This window comes from Rattus norvegicus, chromosome 1, assembly GCF_036323735.1.
Source record: "Rattus norvegicus strain BN/NHsdMcwi chromosome 1, GRCr8, whole genome shotgun sequence".
NCBI classification, from domain to species: Eukaryota; Metazoa; Chordata; class Mammalia; order Rodentia; family Muridae; genus Rattus; species Rattus norvegicus.
In genome coordinates this window covers 176,343,381-176,367,595 of record NC_086019.1, presented here as the reverse complement: position 1 = coordinate 176,367,595, position 24,215 = coordinate 176,343,381, and the positions used below count along the sequence as shown (strand labels likewise).

The following is a 24,215-nucleotide window of genomic DNA, read 5'->3' as shown; positions in this document are numbered from 1 at the left end:
CAGCCGGCTGGCTTTTATGGCCTTGTCCAACAGCAGCTGATACTTCATTCAGCGGCAAATCCAATTTGGCAGTTACAAGAGGGTTAGCATCCCTGAAAAAATATTGGGGTTGATCTGGTGCTCTGAGTCGGCACATGCTCCCGGACGTGCTGCTTTGCCAGTCTGTCTGCTGCCATACCTGGATGTCCAGAAACAATCGTCCTGCACCCCTAAACACAACCCCTACTCCTGCACAATCTGAGGGTGGTAGTGGTGGTTGATGCAAAGTGAACAGTGGGGTTTACGGACAGACTCACAAACAAGGAAAAGTAGTAGCGGTTCTACTTGTCGCAGACCCCTAACCCGGGGGAAAGCAAAGACCCAAAGGGAGTTCGCTCTTGAGCCTTTGGATTTCAAGTCAGTTCCAAGGATGAGAAAATGTTAAGATCTTTACCATTTGAATAAAATCTACTTTGTAATAACGACTCAGAACTAACAGAACCTGAAATCAAACTGCTCTTTTAAAAATCATGCCCCATGGGGAAGAACAAAAAATTGACAGAAAGAATATCCAATTTTAAACGTTTACATTCTTTCCAGATGACTATCTAAATTCAAGTTAAGAAAATGACTTAAATAATGCATTCATAAAAAGAATACCACTCCACCACCAAGATGTCATTTTAAGCCACAAGGTGATTTATAAAGATAAAAAGGAAGTGATGTAACAGGAACGCGGGCTGGTCACTCCTTAATATTAGGCTTTGTAGTCAATCGTTGGTTATTTATCCCAGCTACAGTTTTAATGATATGAAAAAAAGTGAACCACAGGGACATCTGGTTTAAAAACATAAAATTTTTTCCGTGCCATAAAAGAGACACATGCAATTGTGGCTGGCAAGTTATCAATGATGGAATATTCCATACATGGAAGAGATATAATTTTCTGTAGTTTTAAAGAGCTTACTCTTCCCTGTGCACTTTAGAAAGAACAGACTGAAACAACAAAACACTAGAGGATGCAAATACATCATTAGATTAATATTTTGTCAATGTCACTTGTCACAACAAAAGCAGCAGCATTTCTCATTTACTTGAAGACTGGTTTAATTAAAATTCAAAAAACCGCGACAAACCTATATTGAATTTCATTGGCTGCATGGTAATTACTCACTTTGTAGCTGACTATAAACAGTATTTTATTACATCCACAAAAATGCATTAAAAAGCTAGCAGGAACTATGACACAGACAGAGAGCAAGCCCCGCCTCTTCCACTTGAAATGAGGAGCTACTTCCTATTAATGTGACCTAAGAAAATGAGGAGCCCTTAGTTTCTTTTCCCGATCCACGGGGAGGATGGACGTGCCTGCTGGGCCCTGACTCACACCAGGGCTCAGCTCTACAAGAACAGATCTGGCAGAGCAGCATGAACGAATCCCCTACCCCACCCCCTCTACCAACAGAAAGAGTCTGGCTTGGCTCAAACCCAAAACTGAGACAATGGAGGCTGCCAGGCATGATGGATGACTTAGAAGACTTAAAACCACCATTTGCATTCTCCCAGATAAACAATTAGCTGGGGGAAAACGGAGTGGGGCTGTGGGGGAGGGGCGTCCAGGGGGCTGAAAGCAACTAGCAAGTATTTCTCATCTGCCTGGATGAAAAGACTTGCTTAGTGAAATCAGGCTGGTTTACTTTAAAAGCAGCAGAGGCATTATCTTAAGGTGTCTCACTGGAATGAGAAAAAAACAAAGGGTTAGGGAAAGTTTAGAACAGTTCAAGTCGGGAAAGGTTCACAAGGGTAGAACAACCCTCCAGCATCAGGTGTTCCAAGCAGGGTGTGCGTGCTGCCCCATTCCTTCTTCCTTTATTTTCAACCCACATAATTACAATAGGCAGCACAGTAACTTTTTAAATCATTCATGGCACAAGGCGGGCGGGAATAAACGTGATTTAAACATGAGGGAAAGGAAACAGATTTCAGACATTCCTGCCAGGCAGAAACCAGTGGCTCTGAAGCGGCACACCATTTCTCCGGGGTAAGAGATGCCTGACAGAAGACGGAGAAATGTCTTAAAAGTCAACCTTAATTTCTCCGGAAAGATTTACAGGCCTGAACATGAGTGCCTCCGGAAGTCCACCAATTCTCCATTAATGCAGAAGGCGGCAGTGTGGTTTCCATGGTAACAGAGACTCTAGCTCTCCAGCAAGCTTGGTGCATGCTGCCAAAAGTTTCTCCTCAAATCTCAACTTCCTGTTTGCAGGTGCTAACAAAACCAGACAGACTTTTAAGTACCAGCAAGCAGTGCAGAGACTTCCCACCCCACTCCGCCCCTAGGAGGAATTCTAAATCTTGCTCTTTGGCAAACGTGGCCTGGCAGGTTCACAAGGCTTTACAGCTAGACCTTGCAGGAGGCTCCGAGAACAATCTGAAAGGAGTTAGGAGCCTCCTGAGAACATTCAATGAGTTAAATGTATTTGCTGTAATATTATAATGTGTTATGACAAGCTATATATGAACATAATAGGCTCTTGTGATTAACGCTAGTCTGGTTTTTCTTTCTGTGTGTTACAGGGATGGTTTGAGGGGTGGCAACAGTCTGATTTACCAGAACTCAATGACTAAAGACATCTGAACACACTGCTCACTCTCTCTGGCGCCCCTCCCCTCTCCCCCCTTCCGTCCCACTCCCTCCCTCTCCCTCTCTGGTTATGTGCATTGGCACTGGGTGTCTTCTTCAATTGCTCTCTGCCGTATTTTTGAGATAGAGCCTGGGGCACACATATTCAGCTCCAAGAATCCCCATGCCTCTGCACCAGCCTTAGTATTGTCAACAAGTGGCTGAGCCCAGTTTTAATATGGGTGTTCAAAATCCAAACTCAGTTACCATGGATGCATAGCGGTTACTTTCCAACCTGGGCCGCTTCAGAGCCCTGACTCTTTAACATCTATAATCCTGACATCTGCATTCTTTCACAATACACCTTAAAAAATACACTTTTCCTCCGTGTGAGGAGAGAATTACAGGTAAGTACAGACTAGAAATCTCCCATGAACAGTGTTAGTTTGTGGCAAAGTTGCTAACCTTTTTAGTTTTAGTTTCTTCTTGGGTCTAATTCAGTGCTGCTGTAACTTCTGAGCGCTTTTGCACACTCTCCCCCAGACACATGTAGACAGCACCAGAAAGCAGTCCCCGTTTTATTAGGGATCATGAATTAATAACCTCTTATTTTCTTCTGAACTCTGTGTTTCAATACTGCAAACCAAGGAACATGTATCTCCCATGCCAGTGGCCCAGAAGGCTTGGGGAAGGAGGCTCCTACCATCTGATATCATTTGAAAACAAACTATAAAACATCATGGAACCGACAGTCTCCACCCCCAGCTTCTCTTGGGGGAATGAAAAGCTCTGGAGAAGATGGAGTCTATGGTAACACACTCCTTATTCAGGAATCATCTTGCCTTCACAAGCACAGTGCTCCATAGAAAGACTCAAGTACCAGCAGTCATTGACTGAGACTCGAGGCATGACTTGGGAGAAGGCAGCTATGGGGGGTGGGAGTGGGGGAGAGAGGAAGGGCCTTCTGTCCTTCTGTAGCCACGGAGTCCCATCTTTGCACGTCACAGTGCACAGCAAATGTAGGTGGGGAAAAAGCACAGCACAATGGCTGTTTTTTTTAAATCTCTGAATAACCTAGTTTGATAAGTCCCTCTCTGTAACCACAGGATAGGGTAGTGCCCCACCAGATACCCTCACATATAGCAGGTTCTCAAGTTAATCGGCTCTATCAGACAGCAAGTGGCTACAGTCATTATCACAAGGGGAAGAGTGTTCCGATTCAATTTCAGACATGTCTGTCTCTGGACAATCCAGCTTAAGGACAGGAAGTGTCTCTCCTGTGCACGATCCCAACCTCTGTGAAAGTCAAAATGGTACCATCAAGAAGATATGGTGCTGTCAAATATCAGAATTCTGAGCACCACTGCATGTAGACCATGTTCTACTCCACACAAGGGGTCATGTGCAGGGGCACCACCATTTCTAATAGAGTCGGTGTCTCAATTCATGAAGGGCATACAGCCAACCTTTAGACTCTGAATTGACAAAGCTTCTCATTGCTCTAACAAAAGCAACTTAAGAGATGAAGGGTTTGGTTGGACCTGCATTTTAAGTGGAGGAAATGTCCTCACAGCTAATGGGGCCAGGAAGCACAACTGGCTTCCTCCTGTCTATCCTGTACAGGACACCAACCCAAGGAACAGAACCATTCACATGTCCTCTGAGTCTATCTACTACAAATGGCTGGATCTGGAAATTCCAGATCTGTCGAGATTTGATTCATCCTGTCAGGCTGACAACCAATATTAACTATTAGAGATGGACACTTCACTCATGCAAATATAAACATGTGAGAGTTAAGTGGGAACCATCGCCACAAACAATTACCACAGTTTAGGAATGCTGACTGAACTTTCTCTGCAATTTAATGAGATCTTTACAAGAATGCAACTGAGTGCTTATATAGCTTCATGCAAAAGCAAGGCAGATGAGTCCCAGACTCCCTGAGTATCTTCAGCACAATGTTTCTGCTGAAAAGTAGAAGGTGAACTTTGGAAAAGCCACGTAGGAGGTCAGACTCCATCCTGTGAATAGGGACTCGATGCAGATGATGTTGTCAAGAAAGGAATGCCCAAACACCTGGATGATAGAGAAAGTAAGATTGGGGGACTGAACTAACTTGTATGACTTACAGTGTAGGTACAAAGAAACGACATCAGCAAGGTGGTGTAAACCTTTAATCCTTGCATTTGGGAAGCTGAGACAGGAACACAGCTGTGAGTTCAAAGCTAGCAGTGGCTAAACAGTGAGTTTCAGGCCACTCTAGAATGCAAAATTAGACTACGAGGTAAGACAGAACAAAACAAGAGAACTAAGAAAAGGAAGGGAAAGAATGGAGGAAAGACGGATGGATCTCAGGGGCTACTGGTATTTTTAGCTCCACAATTCTTGGAAACAGAATACCACAGGAGAAGGAAGCAAGATCAGTGGCAGAGACAGTGAGTTGCATCTTGAGTAGGCAAACTTGAGAAGAAAAGCCATCCACGAGGAGCTCTCCAGGAAGCAGCTGGCTGTGCAGAGGGCAGAATCTAGCAGAGCAGACTCCAAGGTCACATAGCTGACAACAAACCCAAGAGAATAAAAGGTAAGCCTGGCAGAACGGAGGAAAGAGGTCTGAAAGCAGGCAATGGTGGCTCAGGGGATGGAGAAAGGAATAACGAAGTTATAGTCTTTAGAGTCCAAAAGTCTACAGTGTGATGCTGGGCACCAGCCACTGTGAGGCTGCTGGGGAACATTCCTCATGACACCTCTGCTAATTCGTGATGTTCTCAGTCTCACTGCATGTAAAAAAGAAGTCCAGAAGTGACTAAGTGGCGGTATGCAGGTAGAGAAAGAGGTGACACTGCAGAGCCTCTTGGGTAGAGGAAATAAGTGGAGGGAACACACCCAAACATGTGTGAGCACTGAGGACATGTGGAAGATGTCTTCGCATGTCCAGGAGCTGCCGAACTACTTGCATAAAATTTTTAGGGAAAAGGAAATCAATGTATTCTGTGGCAATCAATAGCCTATACAGAAATTAGCATTTGAAAATTGCAAGACACTAATGCTTGACAATAGTAAAATGTTAGCCAATATGTAATGATTAGGGGTGTGTGTCTGTTATAAAATGTCAGCACCACTACTACCTAGAGCCGCTGAACTTCAGGCACTAGAAGTTTCAAAGGCAGGTTTCCTAGTCTGTAAGTAATATCTCATACGAGTCACTCCCCCTTCGCCTGGGAGTTGCTCAGAGTGAGGCAGGCAACAGCTAGCATCAGCTGCGTACCCAGCATGGCTGCTTCACAGCCTTCACCATTCTGTCTGCTCTCAGTAAGTCTTGCCTGTGGACACCCTCACTTCTTACTCATCACTAGAGCCCCTAACACACACTATCCTACATCACGAACACTACAGAGAATGTCGGCACTCCTTGCGACCTGCAAGCCTCCATTCACCTGCCGAGAACCAGCTGAAATAAAGCCTTCCCTGGGTGCTGTTTAGGAACCCTTCTGATTCCAAAGCCTCAGTTGTTCTTGGTGTCAAAATTTTACTTGTCTACCCATCTGCTGCTCTACAGCAAGTGTGTTTTCTGTAACTTCTATATCCCCAAGTTTCCAGCACTACCTAGCAGAGAGCACATCATCAACAACTTCCCTGAAATAATGAAGCAGAAATAGGAAGAACAGGTAGTACTAAGTTTAAGGTTCTTTTAAGTGTGTGGGTTTGTGGGGTTTTTTTTTAAATGAACTTGAAATGAAGATACTATTTTCAAAAAGGGCTTACTTAGGAATGACAGTATTCAGAGGATTTTGTTTGTCTGTCTGTTGTTTTTCAATGAGCTGCCTCTGTGGTGACGTGGTTTCTGTCAAACACTACTTTCCCAATTTGAGCCACACACATTCTTTCTGCTGAGAAACGCTGTAATTGCCTGTGTGTGGATCTCATCTCTCCAAGCTTCCTAATTACAAAACATTATCACTAAAAAAACCAAAGCGAGAACAATCAGAGTATCTGCGACTGAACTGGGAGGAACCCTCTGGAGACAGAATGACTGACTCCAGAGGACAGCTGAGGTCCAAGGACCATGCCAATGTCAGAGGTAAAAAGATTAAAGTGAAGAGACACTGATCCCGGTGACACTGAGGCCGGACTGAGTTTGGGAGTTTCTTCTGTTTTATGCTTGTGTTCCCCTTCATTTTGGGGTATGGGGATAGGATCAAGAGAGTGCATGTGCAGGTCCGAGAATAACTTTGGGAAGCTCAGGATGAAGGAAAATGTAAGGAGAGGGGCTGTGATCAGATAGGGATGGTGTCCTTTACAGGAAAAGGGAGAGTTAAGGAAGGGGCAGGCCTCTGCTCAGAGCGAGGACCATAGGAAGTATGCAGAGAAAAGGCGAGCAGAATGGCTTCCAGAAAAGGCATCTGCCTTTGGCTTCAGCCTGCAGAACCAGAAGATGGCTGTCTGTGGGTTTCACTAGGCTCACCTTGAGCTTGCATGCAGCTGAGGATGCCCTCGAGCTCAACAGCACCACTCCATGACAACCTGGCTTCTGTAGCAGCATGGCACTGCCTTCCCTGAAACATTCTGGAGGATGTCACCACTTAGCGACATTTGGACACTGTGCTGTTCTTAGGTCATCAACAGTGTGGCAGGCCCACAAGAATAACCCAAGGTATCTATACCTTCTTCACAGATTCAAACCTCAATGATAAAGACACCCAAATGCCCAGCCCAGCACAGCCCACTGCACACTTACTACAGTATGGGGACCAGAGAAAAGGGTTTTTCAAAAGCCTTTGAGTATTTGCAGTGGTTAAGAACGTAAACACAGCTCTATAGTATGATGTGAAGAGCTCACTTTTTTGTCATGTTGAGATGGTTTTGTACAGCCTAGGCTAATGCCGAACTCGTTCTGTGTCTGAGAATGGTCATATACTCTTTTGCTTTTGCATGTCTGTAGCATGTGTCTGTATTTAGTGTGTGTGGCATGTGTGAGAATGTGTGCCTTATGTGTGTATGATGTGTGTCTATGTATGTGTGCTTACATGTGTGCTTTACATGTGTGTGGTTTGAGTCTCAGTGTGTATGTATGTGGTGTGAAAACCAGAGGCTGGCACTGGGGCCCTCAGACCACACAGTGTCCACTAATCTAGCTACCCCGCTTGCTAGACTAATTAAATGGTCAATTTTCTGGTTATAAATTAATTCTAGCATTACAAATAGCTACTCTCTGCCTCCAAAATTGTGGGATCACAGGCAGACTAACACCGCACATACCTGCGCTAGGAATCCAAAATCCCGTTCTCATACTTGTATGACAAGTTAGTCATCTCCCTCTTAGTTAAACTTCTGATGTCCTGCTTCCACTTCCCAAGCATTTGAGATCAACAAGTGAGAAGGCGGAGAGAAGAAAGAGGGAAAATAGCCATGTTGGTTCCTTGTACCCCTAAGCACATCTGAAAATGACTAGTGGCGTGCACGCCTGAACATTATAAATGGTTCATTTTCAGATGACCGACAGTGGCTGGAGGTAAGTTAATTAAGCTGTTTGCCTTTGCACTAGGGTATATGTGGCTGCTTGGCTAGAGGGAAAGAGTCACTACGGGATGTTCAGCATTAATTAACTTCTGATTAATTGCTAAACATAAAAAAAACAGACCGAAGAGTTAGTTGGATTAAAGGAAACTGTATTTCATAATACAATGCCTTCAAAGGTTAACTTTGCAAAGGGAAAATAGATCTGGGTTGGGGTTTCTTTGTTTGTTTTGTTTTGTTTTAGAGATCTCTTTTCATTCTTCGTAATTCACTGCTCATATGAGTATGTAAATGCAGTATGTATGATCAGAGTCAGAAGAGTCAGATCCCCTGGAGCTGGAGTCAACAGGCAATTGTGATTCGCCTAACCTGGGTTTGGGGACCTGAACTCTGGGCTTCTGCAAGAGCACTGCTTACCCTTAAACACTGTGGCATCTCTGTAGCCCCAAGAAACAGATCTTATTGTGACAAACGTAGCTTTTACTCTGCCATGTCCAAGATGTGGTAAGAGATTGTCAAACCATTGTCAAGGCAGAGAGGCAGCCTAAGGACTACCAGAGTAAACCTAGACCGTCTCAGCTGGGGAGCTCAGCAGAGAAGACCTGAGTACAAGTCCTAGCTTCTGGTAAACGCCAATGTGATGGAGCGTGCTTGTGAGCCCAGCACCGCACAGGCAGGCAGGCAGGCGACACAGCCTGACTGGCAGCTGGTTCACATCACCTTCATGAGCTTGCAAGTGCAGGGCCGAGCCATGAAAGCATGTCTGCTCCAAGCACTGAGGGGATAAGGGAAACTTGGAAGGCAGTCACTTCCTTCTGATTGCCTCTTGGTAGGTACCAAATACCCTAACCCAAGTGTGTGCTGGACTCCAAAGGCCCTCTCTGCATTTGGACCTATTCTCCCATCCTGTACTCCCAAGGAGCCCATTCTGGCTGAACTCTGTCACACTACAAAACCCCATTTATTACCCAACAACAGGTAAGAGGAGCAGGCCACAAGACTTTGGGGGTTTTGTCTACTTGCTTAAGAAACTGTTTTGGTTTTTGATTGATAGCTTTATGGTGAGGTATATGGTACCGCTCTGACGCACACTATAGGATGACAGCATTGGGTTAATACACACCTGTTCATTTCACCATTCAGATCTCACTGAGGAACAAATGGAATTTCATACCAGTATGAAAACACTCTGAGGAGTAATGTCTAGCCTAACACTACTTAGTGCCATTGCTGTTGCTACATCGTCCTTGCAACAGTGCCCCTCAGATTCCGTCACACAGAGGGGTGCATGTTTTCCAGTAGGAAAAGCAAGGTTTGGCAGGTCATGGTGTGTGCCATTAACTCCCAGAAGGCAGAAGAGGTCGATCTCCATGAATTCCAGGCTACCCCCTCTGTAAGAATTCCAGGAGAGGGCTGGAGAGATGGCTCAGCAGTTAAGAGCACTGACTGCTCTTCCAGAGGTCCTGAGTTCAATTCCCGGCAACCACATGGTGGCTCACAACCATCTGTAATGAGATCTGATACCCTCTTCTGATATGTCTAAAGACAGCAACAGTGTACTCATATATGATAAATAAATCTTTAAAAAGAAAAATTCCAGGAGCGGCAAGGCCATAGTCTGAGACCCTGACTCAAACAAACAAACAAACCCCAGAAAAGCAGTTTGCTGGTTCCCACAGTCAGTGCAACTGTTGGGTCCTAGATAAGAAAGCAATGGGAGCCACAGGCAACTAGGGGTAGGATTTAAGGAGGTAGGGACATAACAAGGTTAGTAGACAGCATGCCCAGTATGCACTAGGGCCTGGGCTCAATCCCCAGGACCACACAGAACAGACACAGCAGCACACACCTGTGGTTCCAGCACACAGGAAGGGGAGACAGGAGGACCAGGAAACAGATCATGGTTCTCTTCAGCTAATGAGGTAGAGGTGCTTGTAGCCAAGTCCAAAAACCTGAGTTCAGTCCCTAGGTCCCACAAGATTGGAAGGAAAAAACAAACCCCCAAAGTTATCCTCCAACAGCCAATACATTCTGTGGCATTCACCCAAGTGTGCACATACAGAGTAAGTAAAATGTAATTTTAAAAAATGTAACTTCACTGCAATGAAGACTCTTATGTTTAATCAGTAGAAGCACTTGTGGTGTGGAAAATCTGCCGTGTACCCTGAGGTACTCAACACCCAGCCCATCAGTTCTTCACTACTGTTTAACAACTTGAGGCACAGGGCGTGCGTCACTTTCCACCTGACAGGTGGGGAAGCAGAGTCTGAGATCTGTGTTCCCCCACAGCACAGCTGATCAACTGATGCTAGCCTGGTCTATCAGATCCTGCTACCCATGCTGAGTGCCAAGTGCCCACGGATACCTGTCTCATACAGTCTACACCCATAGCACGCATAGGGTGAACAGTCTAAGCTTATCAATCATCAGGAAAAAAAAAAATCAGCTCTGACTTATACCTCATCTTGTCCTCTCCTTTCCTCAGAGACACTGACTTGTCTCCCATACCTCAAATGGTTTTACTCCACACTGTAATAATGTCCCAGGGCTGGTGGCCAACCATTTACTCAGAGGATTTCATAATATCTAATTTGATCCAAGCTGTCCTTCTTGGACTTAAACTTCAAATTCTCATTCCTCAAAAGGTAATGATTGCAACTCAATTGAAAAAAACATTTATTAAGCCCTTACATAATTACATGTGTCATGTCCTCAAACACAGCCCTTGCCCAAGGCGAGCTCCAGGTACTCTCTGTGAAACAAGTAACCATCCTGTGAGCACAAAGGAGGACCTGCTGATTTGGTTTAGAAAACGCTGTGGAGGCTCAGGGGCTTTAAAAACCAGAGAATCAAGAATGGCTATTGTGACAAAGACCATGCCAAGTTAAAAGAAAAACAGGATAAATTAAAATTGCCATGTGTGACTGTACCTTGAATATGAATGATTAAGCAGCGGGATTAACCACACAGCTATAACAGTTATAAACAGTGTTTTATTTTTGTTCTTAAAAGATGTATTCAACATTTGCATGTGTGTATGTACGGGTGTGTGCAGGTGACTGTCAAGGGCAGGAGACGGTGCCAGATCCCCAAAGTGGGCACCAGGAACCCAGCAGTCTTGACTGCTGAGCTGTCCGTCTCTCCAGCCCCACTGTGACACAATTTTACACAGAAAAAAAGCTCTATCATAGTGAGGTGGGGGTAGTGTTTCCCTAGAAGAGTGGTGACAGAAGACAACTGAGTTTCAGGAAGTTGATAGAACATTCTGGATATCCTCCACAGCAAGAGACTTGAAGATAAATTCCACATGTTCAGATTTTAAAGGCTCTGGATGTCACGTTCCTAAGGACGAATTTCACAAACAGCTGACTAAGGATCTCCCTTATGTCACCTTGATTCAGGTACGGAATATCCAGCCCTGCATAGATTAGATCCTAGAGGATCACCTGAGGACCAGGGAGAAGGCCAGGCTGCATTCGGTTGCATCTCTGCAGGCTGGAACGTAATGTTCATAAATAAGACTATATGAATTCCCCCTTGAATCTTTCTCTCTCTCTTTTTTTCTTTTCTTCAACTCATTGATAAAGTCCTGATTAAAAATACAGACATTTTGTCATCCTTACTACATTAACCTCCTCTCCAAACTCTCTTGGCTGGATGAGAGCTAATGCCGCTGCCTCTGTCTGGTCAATTATTGCATGGACACAAGGGACCAATTAATGCCATCCATAAAAGCCTGAATCATTCTGTCAATTAACGAGAGCTAACTATGTCATCAGATATATTACTGGTGAGCAAGTCTATTTGGTTGCAGTATGTCTTGGAGGAGAGCACTATCAAATGAATCACAATTGACTCGGACAACTGCTAGCATAATTTCGAAAGATGAAAAGACAGATGTGGTAGTTATTAGTGGTCCCCTGAGGAATTACGGCCAAGCAATTGCGATGTGCGAAGGCTGCACTAGCAGGTGCCTGCAGTAGGAACCAGGCGGAGGGTTAAATCAATATTTTCAATTTCTTAGGATCAATCTGGTGTTTGAACGAGATGGAAACTTGTTAGCAATTGGCAGGATGTGTAAATGAAAAGTCAAACTTCTTATTATTTGTTAAAAGGGAACAAGTGTACTGCCTCATGCCCTTGGCACAAGCTAACGCTTTCATGATCCAGTAGCCAGAGCATTTGCTGGGAATCAAGCGGTTCTTACATTTTAATAGAGTACAAAAGGTTAGCTTCATAAAGGTTGAACATTTGAGATCTTTACAGAATGATTGAAGTGTCAATGGGAAAGTTTTGAGCTGTGACAACAGTATAGTTATTAATGATTAGTGCAAAACGCAGAAGGAAATGTCAGCCCAGCTAGCAAGAGAGGTGAAGTGGTCAGCGGTCTCACCAACAGTGTGGAGATGAAGCAGAGCTCTGGGAACGCCTCTGCTTTTTCTATCTCTAGAATCAGTCTTTTCTCCCCAATCTTCTATAACACTTATGAACATCTTTTTTTTTTTTTTAAGATTTATCTATTTGATGTAGATGAGTACATTGTTTGTCTTCAGGAACATCAGAAGAAGGCATCAGATCCCAATACAGATGGCTGTGAGCCATCATATGGTTGCTGGGAATTGAACTCAGGACCTCTGGAAGAGCAGCCAGTGCCCTTAACCACTGAGCCATCTCTCCAGCTTCCAACTTTTTTTACTCTTAAAAAGTTTTAATTATATTGGTTGGAGATAGATAGATAGATAGATAGATAGATAGATAGATAGATAGATAGATAGATAGACAGACAGACAGACAGACACACACACACACACACACACACACACACACACAGAGATAGATAGACAGACAGACAGACAGACAGACAGACAGACAGACAGACAGACAGAACCTGCCTCGAGTCATCCAGTTTGGCTGCACAAGGACCTACTGCATCATCCCATCAGCCTCTGAACTTCTATCTTAATTGAGCCACCTCTGACAATGTCTCTTCTCATGTTTGCTTGCTTTGAATTTAGGGATAATCTTTGAAGGACACAAGTATTTAGGTGCAGAACATTTAAAGAAAGTTTGGAATAAACAAATAAAAATTTGCAACCTAATACATCTCTGTGAGCCAACAATGGAATGGCTAAAGATAGGGCCAGTGTGCTCCAAGGGAAAGACAGTAAGAGAAAGGGCATCTACCTGGTCCCGCCACTCCCTTCCCGCTATGCTGCAGACCTGTTGAGGACAGGAAAGCTCCTGCCTGGCATATCAATTTAAAGGTGCAAAGGTTACATTCGATTTAATTATCTATTTCAAAGTACCGGTGAAAGTATTAATAAGCGAAATTTAGAAATTTAGACTATCATAATTTTTCTATGGGGGAAGATAGCTCTCTACAAACTCTATAAACAAAAACTAATCCAAACAAGGATTTCATGACTATGCTGGAGCAAGATCTCAGAGACAGGAGGATAATGAGGTAGAGCATCCGCCCAGAGGGTGAGAGGGGAGTATAGGCCAATTAACAGTAAACAAAGCAGATGTCAGACCAGAGGCCTGCACTGGGGGAATTCCGGCAGGAGGAAGCTTTCAGCTGGAAAGGACAAGGAAGGGCTAGCTCTCCATAGGCCAAGGCCCTGGGTTCTAGTCCTCACACTGCACAAACTAGGCACATACCTGTCTGACACCCACCTCTCGACAGATAGAGGCTTAAGGATTACGGATCAAGAGAGACTATCCTCAGTTCTATTGCAAGTTCAAGGCAAGTCTGGGCCAAGAAAAAAGAGGGAGAGTGCTATCAGAGATGTCAGAGAAAGACCCACATGAGGGAGAAGGGAAGCCATCAGCTTCCTCTCATAGCACTGTGCCCTGCAACTGACACAGGGGTCTGGCAAAGCTGGAGCTCTGCCAACAATAGAAGAGAGAAGAAGAGAGACCCAGTGGGTGAGTGGGATGTGTACTGCACACTCTGCCCATGCCAGCTAGGTGGGTTTCTCTTTGAGCTGGCCACAACACCTCTTATATATGTTTCATTTCAAAGAACACGATGCAGGCTGGCTTTATTAAATCACATAAGCAGCAGGTACCTAACACAAAGGGTTCAGTCAGTGGCGAGAGACCAGCACTGTCCCCTGGGCCAAGGCTCTGGGACCTGATGCATCACTCCCTGATCTCTGAGGATGAGGGGAGACCAAGCCCCAGCCTTGAGTCCTTACAAAGCCCAGAATGGCTGTGTTATCAACACTGCAGGCCAGCAGCAAGGCACCCAGTAGGGCAGCCAAGACCATCAGGGAGAAGCTACCTTACTTACTTCCTGAAAACACAAAAATACAACATAAACTAAGAGATAAGAAGGTGAGCAATACCAACTTGTCCACAGGTTTAGATATTAAAAGGCTGGGGCGATGGTGATGCACATCTTTAATCCCAGCACTCGGGAGGCAGGGACAGATCCCTGAGTTCGAGGCCAGCCTGGCCCACAGAGCAAATTCCAGGACTACAATAGAGAAACCCCGTCTTGAAAAAGAAATAAAAAACCAGAATCTACTAAAGTTGTTGGTGAAATAAGCACTAGAATTTGCAGGAAACTGTAAAGAGTGAGCCAAGTCCCCTCAGACATACCTAGGGCTCCCCACCTGCAGGTCACATTGCCTATCCACTAGCTGCTCCTTCCCACAGGCTAGCCCTCATTTACAGTGAGGGATCCTATCCGTAGGTTCCCAGAACTCTCATTTTTTTGTTGTTGTTGTTCTTTTTCCCGGAGCTGGGGACCGAACCCAGGGCCTTGCGCTTCCTAGGCAAGCGCTCTACCACTGAGCTAAATCCCCAACCCCCAGAACTCTCATTCTTTAGCTCATCTCTCTCCCCCTCAACCAGGACATCATTCACTGGGGCTCTGTTCAATTTCCAAGGATAATCTCCTGATTGCCAAAGTACAGGGGCTTTTGCCCATCCTCTCCTGGTGACTCCCTGGACTCTATGTTCCTGTGTCGAGCCCTCTTTAACGCTCATTCTCAAGACTCAGCTTCACAAACCCAACCAGCAAACCTCTCCCTCATCCAAAGTGTCCATTAAAAGCCCTTGGATGTCATACTGAGTGGTTCAGAGACCTGGAAATAGTCTCTGCAGTCTGATGATAACAACATATGTTATGTTCCCATCTCAGGAATTATGTAAGAACAAGCAGGTGCAGACTCCAGGGTAGGGTAGTACTGGAATACGCTGATGCCAGTGTTTTGTACATTGTGAATCCTGTCTATCAAGGGGTGGTAGGGGCTGCAGACCTCATGTTCATACTTCATCATTTCTCGTGCAACAACAGAACTCAATGAACACAAGGATAAAGGGATAATCTAGAAGGGCATCAGTAGGAACATTACTAATTCATATGCAAAAATCAGCTAGAATAAGAACTAACTCTCAGCACAAAGGCACTGGGATGAGAAACGCCTTATGTTCCAATCACAGTTGGCATTTATGACTCACCTTCCAGGTCCAGGGCAGGCCCCAGTGAACTGGGTAAGACAAACTCAAGGAGCTAGGAAGGAGATGCTGGGATGAGTAACTCCTACATTCTCACAGATTCTGGGCTGAGTACCATGAGAAACTGCGGGAAGTCAAGGGTATAGCCAAGACTATCATGTAGAAACTTGGGGTATTCTGGATCAAAATAGACCAGGGTAAATGTTGTCTGCTGTGTTTCAGGTTGGGAAGCCATCAGGACATGCTCACCAGTATTATCTAAGTAAAGGCTTGAGGGATCAGAGGGAGCTGGGCATGGTGTGGGCATGGTGGTGCACACCTGCAATCTCAACACTTGGGAGGTAAAGACAGGAGCAGGAGGGAGTTCAAGACCAGTATCCGCTACATGAGCTCCACCAGACTGTGTCAAAACAAACAAACAAACAAACAAGCAAACGACCGGGAAAGTGGGGTGTGTGTGTGTAAATTTTACTTTCCAATATTTAAACAGCAATATAAACTTTTACAGTGACGCCACGCTGCGTACATCCCATAACACTATCATCATGGTACAACTGGTTGGTGCCTACAATATACAGACAGAATTTAAGCAGCTCATTCTACTCCCACTTGTTCCCAAGTATTTGAGGCAGGCTCCAAAAACCCAAGATGAAAAGGCAGGAGCCCTACCTACCAAAGAGGAGATGGCTGTGGGGTGAATAGGGAAAAATGAAAACCAAGACGGTTGCCTGGACTGACACCAATGAGGGAGGGGGGGGGGGGTAAGAACTATTCACTTGGGGTGTGTGTGTGTGTGTGTTTTGCATGTACACATGCCTGCATGTATGTGGGTACATGTGTATGGAGACCCAAATGCTGTATGTCTTCCTTGATTATTCTCCATTCTGTGGAGTTTTGAGGTGAGCCTGGTCTACAAAAGGAGCTCCAGGCCAGCCAGGATGAGACTTTGTCTTTAATGGGGCTGGGAGTGAGAGGTAGAGTTATATCCATTGAGCCAACTTCCTATCTTTCACTTCAAATTTTTACTAATGTATGTTTCTTTTAAAGCACACACACACTTCCACATACACCTCATATTTCTCCTACTTCCGTCCTTGTTGCTGTTGATTAAATGTGCTAGGCATTGAAACTCGTAAAAAAAGGAAAACTATGCCTTTAAGAAATTCAGCTCATAAATACCAGGCTTTGGAAACCAGGGTTCAGCCAATAAAAACCCTGTAACTTGAAACCAACCCACACAACATAGGAAGGAAGGAGCCCAGCAGCGCCCAGTTTGCAGGACAAGAAGCTAATTGACCGGGAATGTCTGCTGCATAAGCTATAAAGTAAGTACATAGAGAACAATATGAACACACAGTTAAACAAAAAGGCCCGACTGTCCAACTGCACACTGTGCACTACACAAGCGGGATGATTGTTTGAGGAGCCGCTGGAGGAAGCAGGAATAATTAGCGCCCTTGTGAGTCAAGTGTCTGCCAGGAACAGGTCTCCATCCCTGGGGTGACCCTGGCGCAATGGCACCTTTTGCCCTCAAGAGTCAAGCTGGGAGGTTAGGGGAATGGTTTGGGCAGAAAGAAGGGCCCTAGTTCAGTCACAGCACTTAACCTGTGGGAGTGAGGCCTAGATCCCAGAACTAAGAGACAGGACACCCAGGGCTCACTGGCCAGCCAGTCTAACTGAAATGGTGGGCTCTAGGCCCTATGTGACACCCACCCTGTCTCAGAAAATAAGGTCAGAGATCCAATAAGGAAGACACCCAGCATCAACACAGGCAGGAGACACAGAGGGCCAAGGCTGGGTTTTTACTGACAACCCTGAAGGAGGTAGACATACTCTTCAGTCAAATGAGCTTCATACCCTACTGTGGCCACCTCTCCTTCTGGAACATAGTTCTCCTCAGGTTTCACCAGCCGCCACTTTCCTTGACTGGGAAGGGTCATTTTTACATTGCTTTACTGGCTAGGAATATAACAGCCTGTGACAAATGGGGGGAAGGGACCAAAGCATTTATCCACGTCATCATGAGTCACCATGACAACAAAATAGCAAGGCCAGGGAAGTTTATCCAGGGCTCAGAGAAATGGGGCCTAGGATCTGTCTTCCTCTCACTAAGCATGGAAGTGGGTAATCTTCACCCTTCTGGTGCCTCCTATAGCCTCCAGAAGAAGCTGCAAGTGTTCCTCAGGACCCAGAGTTTGCAGATCCAAGTTCCAATCTCCACCCTCCCTGAAGAACAATGTCACCAAGTTCCTCGTTTACAAGGGCTTTCCTTTTCCCTCACACCATCCTGCTCCAGCATCATGGAAAGCACACAGAAGAGATTTTTAAGCCTCTGAATTTAACACAGATGTGAGCCTATTACTTCATCTGTGATACTCAGGAAATGCCAGGCAGAGGCCCCTTGCTAAGCAAGAGATGCAGACAGACAATCGGAAGGTGCAGTTCCCCCGCTGAGAACTCGCATGCTAGTTGAAGTGAGACTATACAGGCTGAGTGACAAGGCCAGGTAAGGCAGATGTCACTGGAGATAATTAAGTGTTATTATTCGACTCACTTAATTCTTCCGCAAGAAACTCCACTGGGTTCTACCCAGAAGGTTCGCAGCCAGCAAAACAATAACAAGAGATCAGTTGAATGGTACCTCCCAGCCCCACCAAGGGGATTCTTGGAGACAGAGTTGAGAAGAACTCCCTCCTGGGCTTTAGTTACTCTATGAATTTAAGCTATGGGGATAGCTACAGCCCAAAGGAAATTCCGCCTGCAGTGACAGGAGACCTTGCTTCAGACTTCGAAGTGCATTCTATAAGGAAACACTGAGGAGCTGGGACCTGAATCAGGAACCTCTAGGGTATGACCCCAGGAAACCTGAACACCAACTGCTTGGCAGTAAGAATAATGGGTTTTTATCTGCCAGGTCCAGCACTAACCCTTTAAACAAATTTTCTTCCAGTTCATGCTCAGAGCAGCCCTACAGGAAAAATAATTTCTTTATCTCTCTTGTATGACATCAAGTGATGAGCCTCAAGTTTGAGCAGTTGAGAAGGGAAACACGCTCTGAACCCATGCTAATTTTTATCCCATCTCGATCGCTTGTTTGTTTGGGCTGTGTCCAATTCACATTCATAATGTCTTGAAAATCACACATATACTGTTCTTTGCCAAAGAACCAGAGATACTACGGATCCCCATACTCTGGGAGTTCACAGAGAACAGAAAAAAAATGTAATCCAACATATAATGCCCACCTGCTTTAATTTCAAGTTCTTCTGCAAGTATTTTCTCCACCAAGGCTTTGTGTACTTAAAAAATGTATGACAGAAGTCTAGAATAGCCCAGATAGCTCCAATAATTCACACATACATTCATTCATACATACAATACATACATGCATGCACACATACATACATACTCACTCGCTCAGGGGGTGTGGCCAACTGTCCTACTTAGCCCTACAACTCTGTTTTTAACTACATTCTGTATATATGAAATGTAAGATAAGGTTATAAAATTATCTTTGTGCGTATGGTGATCCAATTTCCTAGCAGTGTTTGTAAAGACTACTGAATTAAACTCTACAACTTCTGAATTGCATTGGCTCCTTTGTAGCAAGAATGAATAATGGCTTAATTTTTGCACTCTCATCTCTGCTCAACTATCTAGACTTACACCACTAACACACATGGCCTATCGTTATAGTTGTGTGCTGTTTTGAAATGAATGTTTATGTTTTCTAAGCCTTTTCCAAATCATGCTATCTTGGGTCCTCTGCTTTATATGGTGATTTGGGAAATGGCTGCCAGCTTCACCTTAAGGAAACAAAAATGTTTGGATCTTTCTAAAGCTCAAACTGCATCTTAGTCAATTTGGGGAGAATCAGTCATATTGGGTCTTACACTCCATGAGAATCGAACAGATCTGTTTGGTTGCATCTCCCCCCAGCCACAAAGCTCGACTCCTTTCACTGTTGACATCTCATACTTACTTCATTAAATTTATTCATAAGAGTCTGTTCTTCCAGGCACTGGTGACCCACACCTTTACTCCCAGAGCAGAGGAGGTGGAGGCCGGTGACATCTGAGTTTGAGGTCAGCTTGCGCTACAGAGAAAGCTGTAGGCGGCGCCACACAGAGAAACTCTGCTTCAAAAACCAAGCAAACAAAAAACCAAACTTATTCTTTGAGCAGAATTGTGTGTGTGTGTGTGTGGGGGGGGGGGGGGTGTCAGAGTCGGAGTGAAGCCAGCAGTCACATCTGAACATGCCCTCGCTGGGCCATCTAGACTTTGGCCTTTTTGAGAGGGGAAAAAGTCTCTGGAACCAGTTTGTTCTTTCAAGCAGTTTTTGATGCTGTCTGATGGCTGCTGTTTCCATCCTAGAATCCAGTTTTGTTTTGTTTTAAATTCTGGCTGTTGGGTAAGTTGCAGACTGTGGTGTAGAAGCTGCTAAGTGAGGGGTGTCCTGCTGGATGTTCCTTGCTCTCCCGACCCTTCGGACTCACTCCCGGTTGGCTCCTGTCTGTCTGTCTACATTTCTCAGGACTTCTCAATACCAGCCCAACTTATCAAGAAATAAGAACAGTGTCACTTCTTTATAATCTGGAGAACCATAATTTCTGAGTCTGCAGTGTCATTTTGGTGAAAAGTACCAAGAGAGGACGTTAGCACTTTGTGTTCCAGGATCTAGGCGGAAGCTGCCATCATCATCACCATCACCATCACCACCACCACCACCACCACCACCACCACCTGCATGTAGTCAGCTACCCAAGTATTTCTCTAGAGAACTGGATAAAGTTTCTTATACTGATGACCCTGAGCACCCCACAAATGAAAAATATATTTAAAAACTTAAAAAAATAAAGGCATGTTCTAACTTTAACAAGAATCTAACAAATAAGTACATGAAAAAACTGAGCATCTCACAGGCCAGGGCAGCTGCGAACTGAGAATAGGCCTGCTACCCACAGGTTCTCCAACAAGGTCCAAGATGGACTAGTCCTATAAAAACAGAAATGGGGCCCCAAGCACAGTCTCTGCTGTCCACACATGTGGGTGTCCAGGACTGGGTTTGCAGAGGAGGCATCTTTCCCACTACCCTATGAGCCAACCGGGAGTGAGTCCGAAGGGTCGGGAGAGCAAGGAACATCCAGCAGGACACCCCTCACTTAGCAGCTTCTACACCACAGTCTGCAACTTACCCAACAGCCAGAATTTAAAACAAAACAAAACTGGATTCTAGGATGGAAACAGCAGCCATCAGACAGCATCAAAAACTGCTTGAAAGAACAAACTGGTTCCAGAGACTTTTTCCCCTCTCAAAAAGGCCAAAGTCTAGATGGCCCAGCGAGGGCATGTTCAGATGTGACTGCTGGCTTCACTCCGACTCTGACACACTCAGACTCCCTCCCTGCACAGACAACCACTATTTACACGCTAGACAAGCTGCTCACTGCAGCTGGATACCTTCCACACTTAGAAACCCAAACCCCCAGTGTGTGCATGTATCTTAGGGCCATACGTTCTATTGTACAGTGGAATAAATCCGAGACAGAAACACAAGAATGAACAAACGAACCAGACACTGCAGCCAAGGATCCGGTAGAAAATAATAGGGATGTAAATAAATGGTCCCTTAGGAGGAAAGGTGAAGGTCTTTAGAAGCTGGAAACAGGAACAGAACTCTACGGCTTCCTTCTCCAGTTTATGGGAGCTCACACTTCACAGGGCCTTGGAAAACTGAGGAATCATTATCACCCACCCTGTTCTGTGCTCCCTGGGTGTGGTGGAAAGTCTCCGACTTCTCAAGAGCCACCTGCTCCTCCATGAACAAACCCACTGTGTTCTACAGGCAGTCATTCCTTAGCTTCTCACCCCATCCACTCCCAATGACTGTCACTGCAGCACCAAAGCCAGTGCCAGGGATACAACCAGGGTCCAGGAATGTCCCATCTTCCCTCTCTCTGGAAGCATATTGCCAGGAAACACTAATGCCATCCCCAATGGTTTAGGAGGAAGAATACATTGTCCAGAACATGCGTGCCTGCTATGGGAACCCATCACTTACAAAGGTCCCCACTACAGAAAGCTCCTCTGAATGGGGAAGTTCTGTGACCAATCAGGGTCACTTAAGAGATCCCCAGCACTCCAGCAGGCAGCTGTCAGGGAAGTGTGTCTCTGGCCTGTTTTACAGATTACTTCCAAATGGCTTCCACAACAGTTTCATACATGGCCTTTCAAAGTAGGCCTGGTCTAAGAGATGGAAACATCTTCCAGGCTCAAGAGACCTAGTAACTTGCTCCAGTGACACAGTACTTTCCGAGCCCCACCACCTCCACCACCAAGTGCTCAAAGGCTTTATTTGCCCTTAGTTGCTAAAGAGGCTCAGAGATTAAGAGAACACTAGCTGCTCTTCCAGAGGACCTGTGTTCAACTCCCAGTATCAATATGGTGGCTCACTTTCTGTAACTCCAGCTCCAGCAGATCTAACAGGCAGGCATGTGGTGAAGGCAAAACATTACTACACATTTAGTAAAAACATATTAAAATTTCTAAAAAGCTCAGAGACATTCACTGGTGAGGAAGACAGGGATAACCGACGGAGCAGCTCTCCAGTTATTACTGCCACAGGTGAGGTATGCTAAGGGGGTGGAAATTTCAAATGAGAAAAAAAAACCCTGACATATAGTCTTTAAAAAAAATCACTGGACCATTACCTACTAAAAATGTTGCCTTGAAATTCGAAAACTGAAAATTAAACCCAGGCTAGGTCCTGAAGAGCTTTTTCAGCTCACTTGTCTGTACAACATATAATCAGGCATGCTTGGAAGATTACCCCAATAAGCTTTGAAAGGAGCAGTCATTAGATAAAATCATGAGATAATTGCAGGGTTCTCCAGGCTGGGTGTTACTAATACGGATGCTAATCTCGTCTGTGCAGCCATACTGATAACAGAACCAGGGTGCTCCTGAAACTCAAGTTGCTCCACGTACCCCTTTCTCCAAGGTGCATAGCAGAGAAAAGACATTTCTTAGGCTTCTGCCCTGTGGCTGCTGAGATTGGAGAACACAAGGCATGGTCTCGGAAAAGAAAGGCATTATGGCTCTCTAGCTACTCCCCTCTGTGCTCATCATAGTTAAGACTCCACATGGAAGCTGGGCAGGTGGCTCAGTAAGCACTTGCCCTACACACATAGGAACCTGAATCTGAGTGCCTGAGGCCCATGTAAAAAGCTGGGCATGCCTATAACCACACATCAGGGAGTGGAGGCTGGTGGATCCTGGGGGCTCACTGGTCTAGCCAAAAGTTCTATCTTGAGGCAGTAAGGCAGACAGCAACAGAGGACAACCCATCCATATCTTGCCTCTGGCCTCCCATGCATGTGCTTACGGGCACACACACCAAAAATGGAAGGTAAAAAAAAAAAAGCAGAGGGGCAATCTGAGTACACACTGGGAAAAAGTGTTCCTCTTGTGGTGACATCACGTTTTACAGGTTGTCAAACGAATGGGAATGCATCAGGTGGGGGAATTACACCTTGCATATATGGGGAGGGGTCAGAAACCAGAATGCCTAGGTTCAAATCCAGTTCCAGGAGTACCAGAGATACCACAATCTGAATGCTAACATTTCTTCTGCAGAATGCTGTCGTGTGTGTGTGTGTGTGTGTGTGTGTGTGTGTGTGTGTGTGTGTGCAATCTGAAAATTCCTTATACACTTTAAATGGCCCTTAGATCACTCAGAATGCCTAGTATTGTGTAAATACAAGGTAAATTGTTACAAGCTCTTTTTCCTTAGTAATTCTGTAGGTGTTTGAAGAACCCTGTACACAGATGACCATTTGTACCACTGTTTCCTCAATGCCAAGGGTAGGGGCAAAACAAGCCAGGTGGGAAAGAATGGGGCACACACAACAAGGGCTGCACATGCTCCCTCTCCTTCAGTCCTTCCTCTGCCAACAGCCAATGTCTGAAAGAGAAGCAGCTAGAATTGTATACACTAGACACTATACTTCCTGATCCCACCTGATTTACAATATGATTCTTACCAGCTTGAAACTGCTTAGATTTATTTAAGTTCATATGTGTACATCCACAGCACAATGAAATATGATGATAAGGAATAGAGTTAATCTGGGAAGACAGCACTCACGTTCCCATAGCCCAAACAAACCAAGGGTCCTCACCCGTCTAGCCCTGGCCCCCTGGAAGAGCAGCCTTGACTGTGAACAGTCACTACTTTGTGTCCTGAGTCTTCCTGTAATTGCACTTCCCCTCTCAAGCCAAGCATGTCTAATAGCCCTATAAGTTCCAACTCCAAAGCCCTCTTTTAGGGTGCTGCGATCTCATCGCTAATGGAGACAACTGCTTCCAAACAGTTCCGTGACATGTCTGACTTGTAAACCTCTGAGATCATGGTTTGGGTGAGAAGGAAGACGCTTTGGGAGTGGGATAAGAGGGAAGGACATACAACTGTGTCTTTCTTCTCACAAGACAAAGTGCTATTAAACCAGAGCTCTAGATGGCCTGCGGGTGAACAGAGTGGGGGTGACATAGAGCCATAAGGGTTCCATGAAGAGCCTGCTCTCCCTCCCTGACAGCAACGGGGTCTGGGGGACTGAAGGAAATTATTGTA

General features: G+C 45.2%; 1 protein-coding gene and 1 long non-coding RNA gene across 10 annotated transcripts in view; one reads left to right on the top strand and one right to left on the bottom strand.

Moving 5' to 3' along the window:
• The window catches only part of Tead1 (TEA domain transcription factor 1), a 217,948-nt gene that overhangs the window by 77,527 nt on the left and 116,206 nt on the right, over positions 1 to 24,215 (bottom strand). The gene's annotated exons all lie outside the window — the stretch shown is intronic.
• On the top strand, positions 16,822 to 19,172 carry LOC120099908 (uncharacterized). The gene is made up of 2 exons (XR_005499383.2): positions 16,822 to 16,911; positions 17,742 to 19,172. It is a non-coding gene; the product is annotated as an uncharacterized LOC120099908 (long non-coding RNA).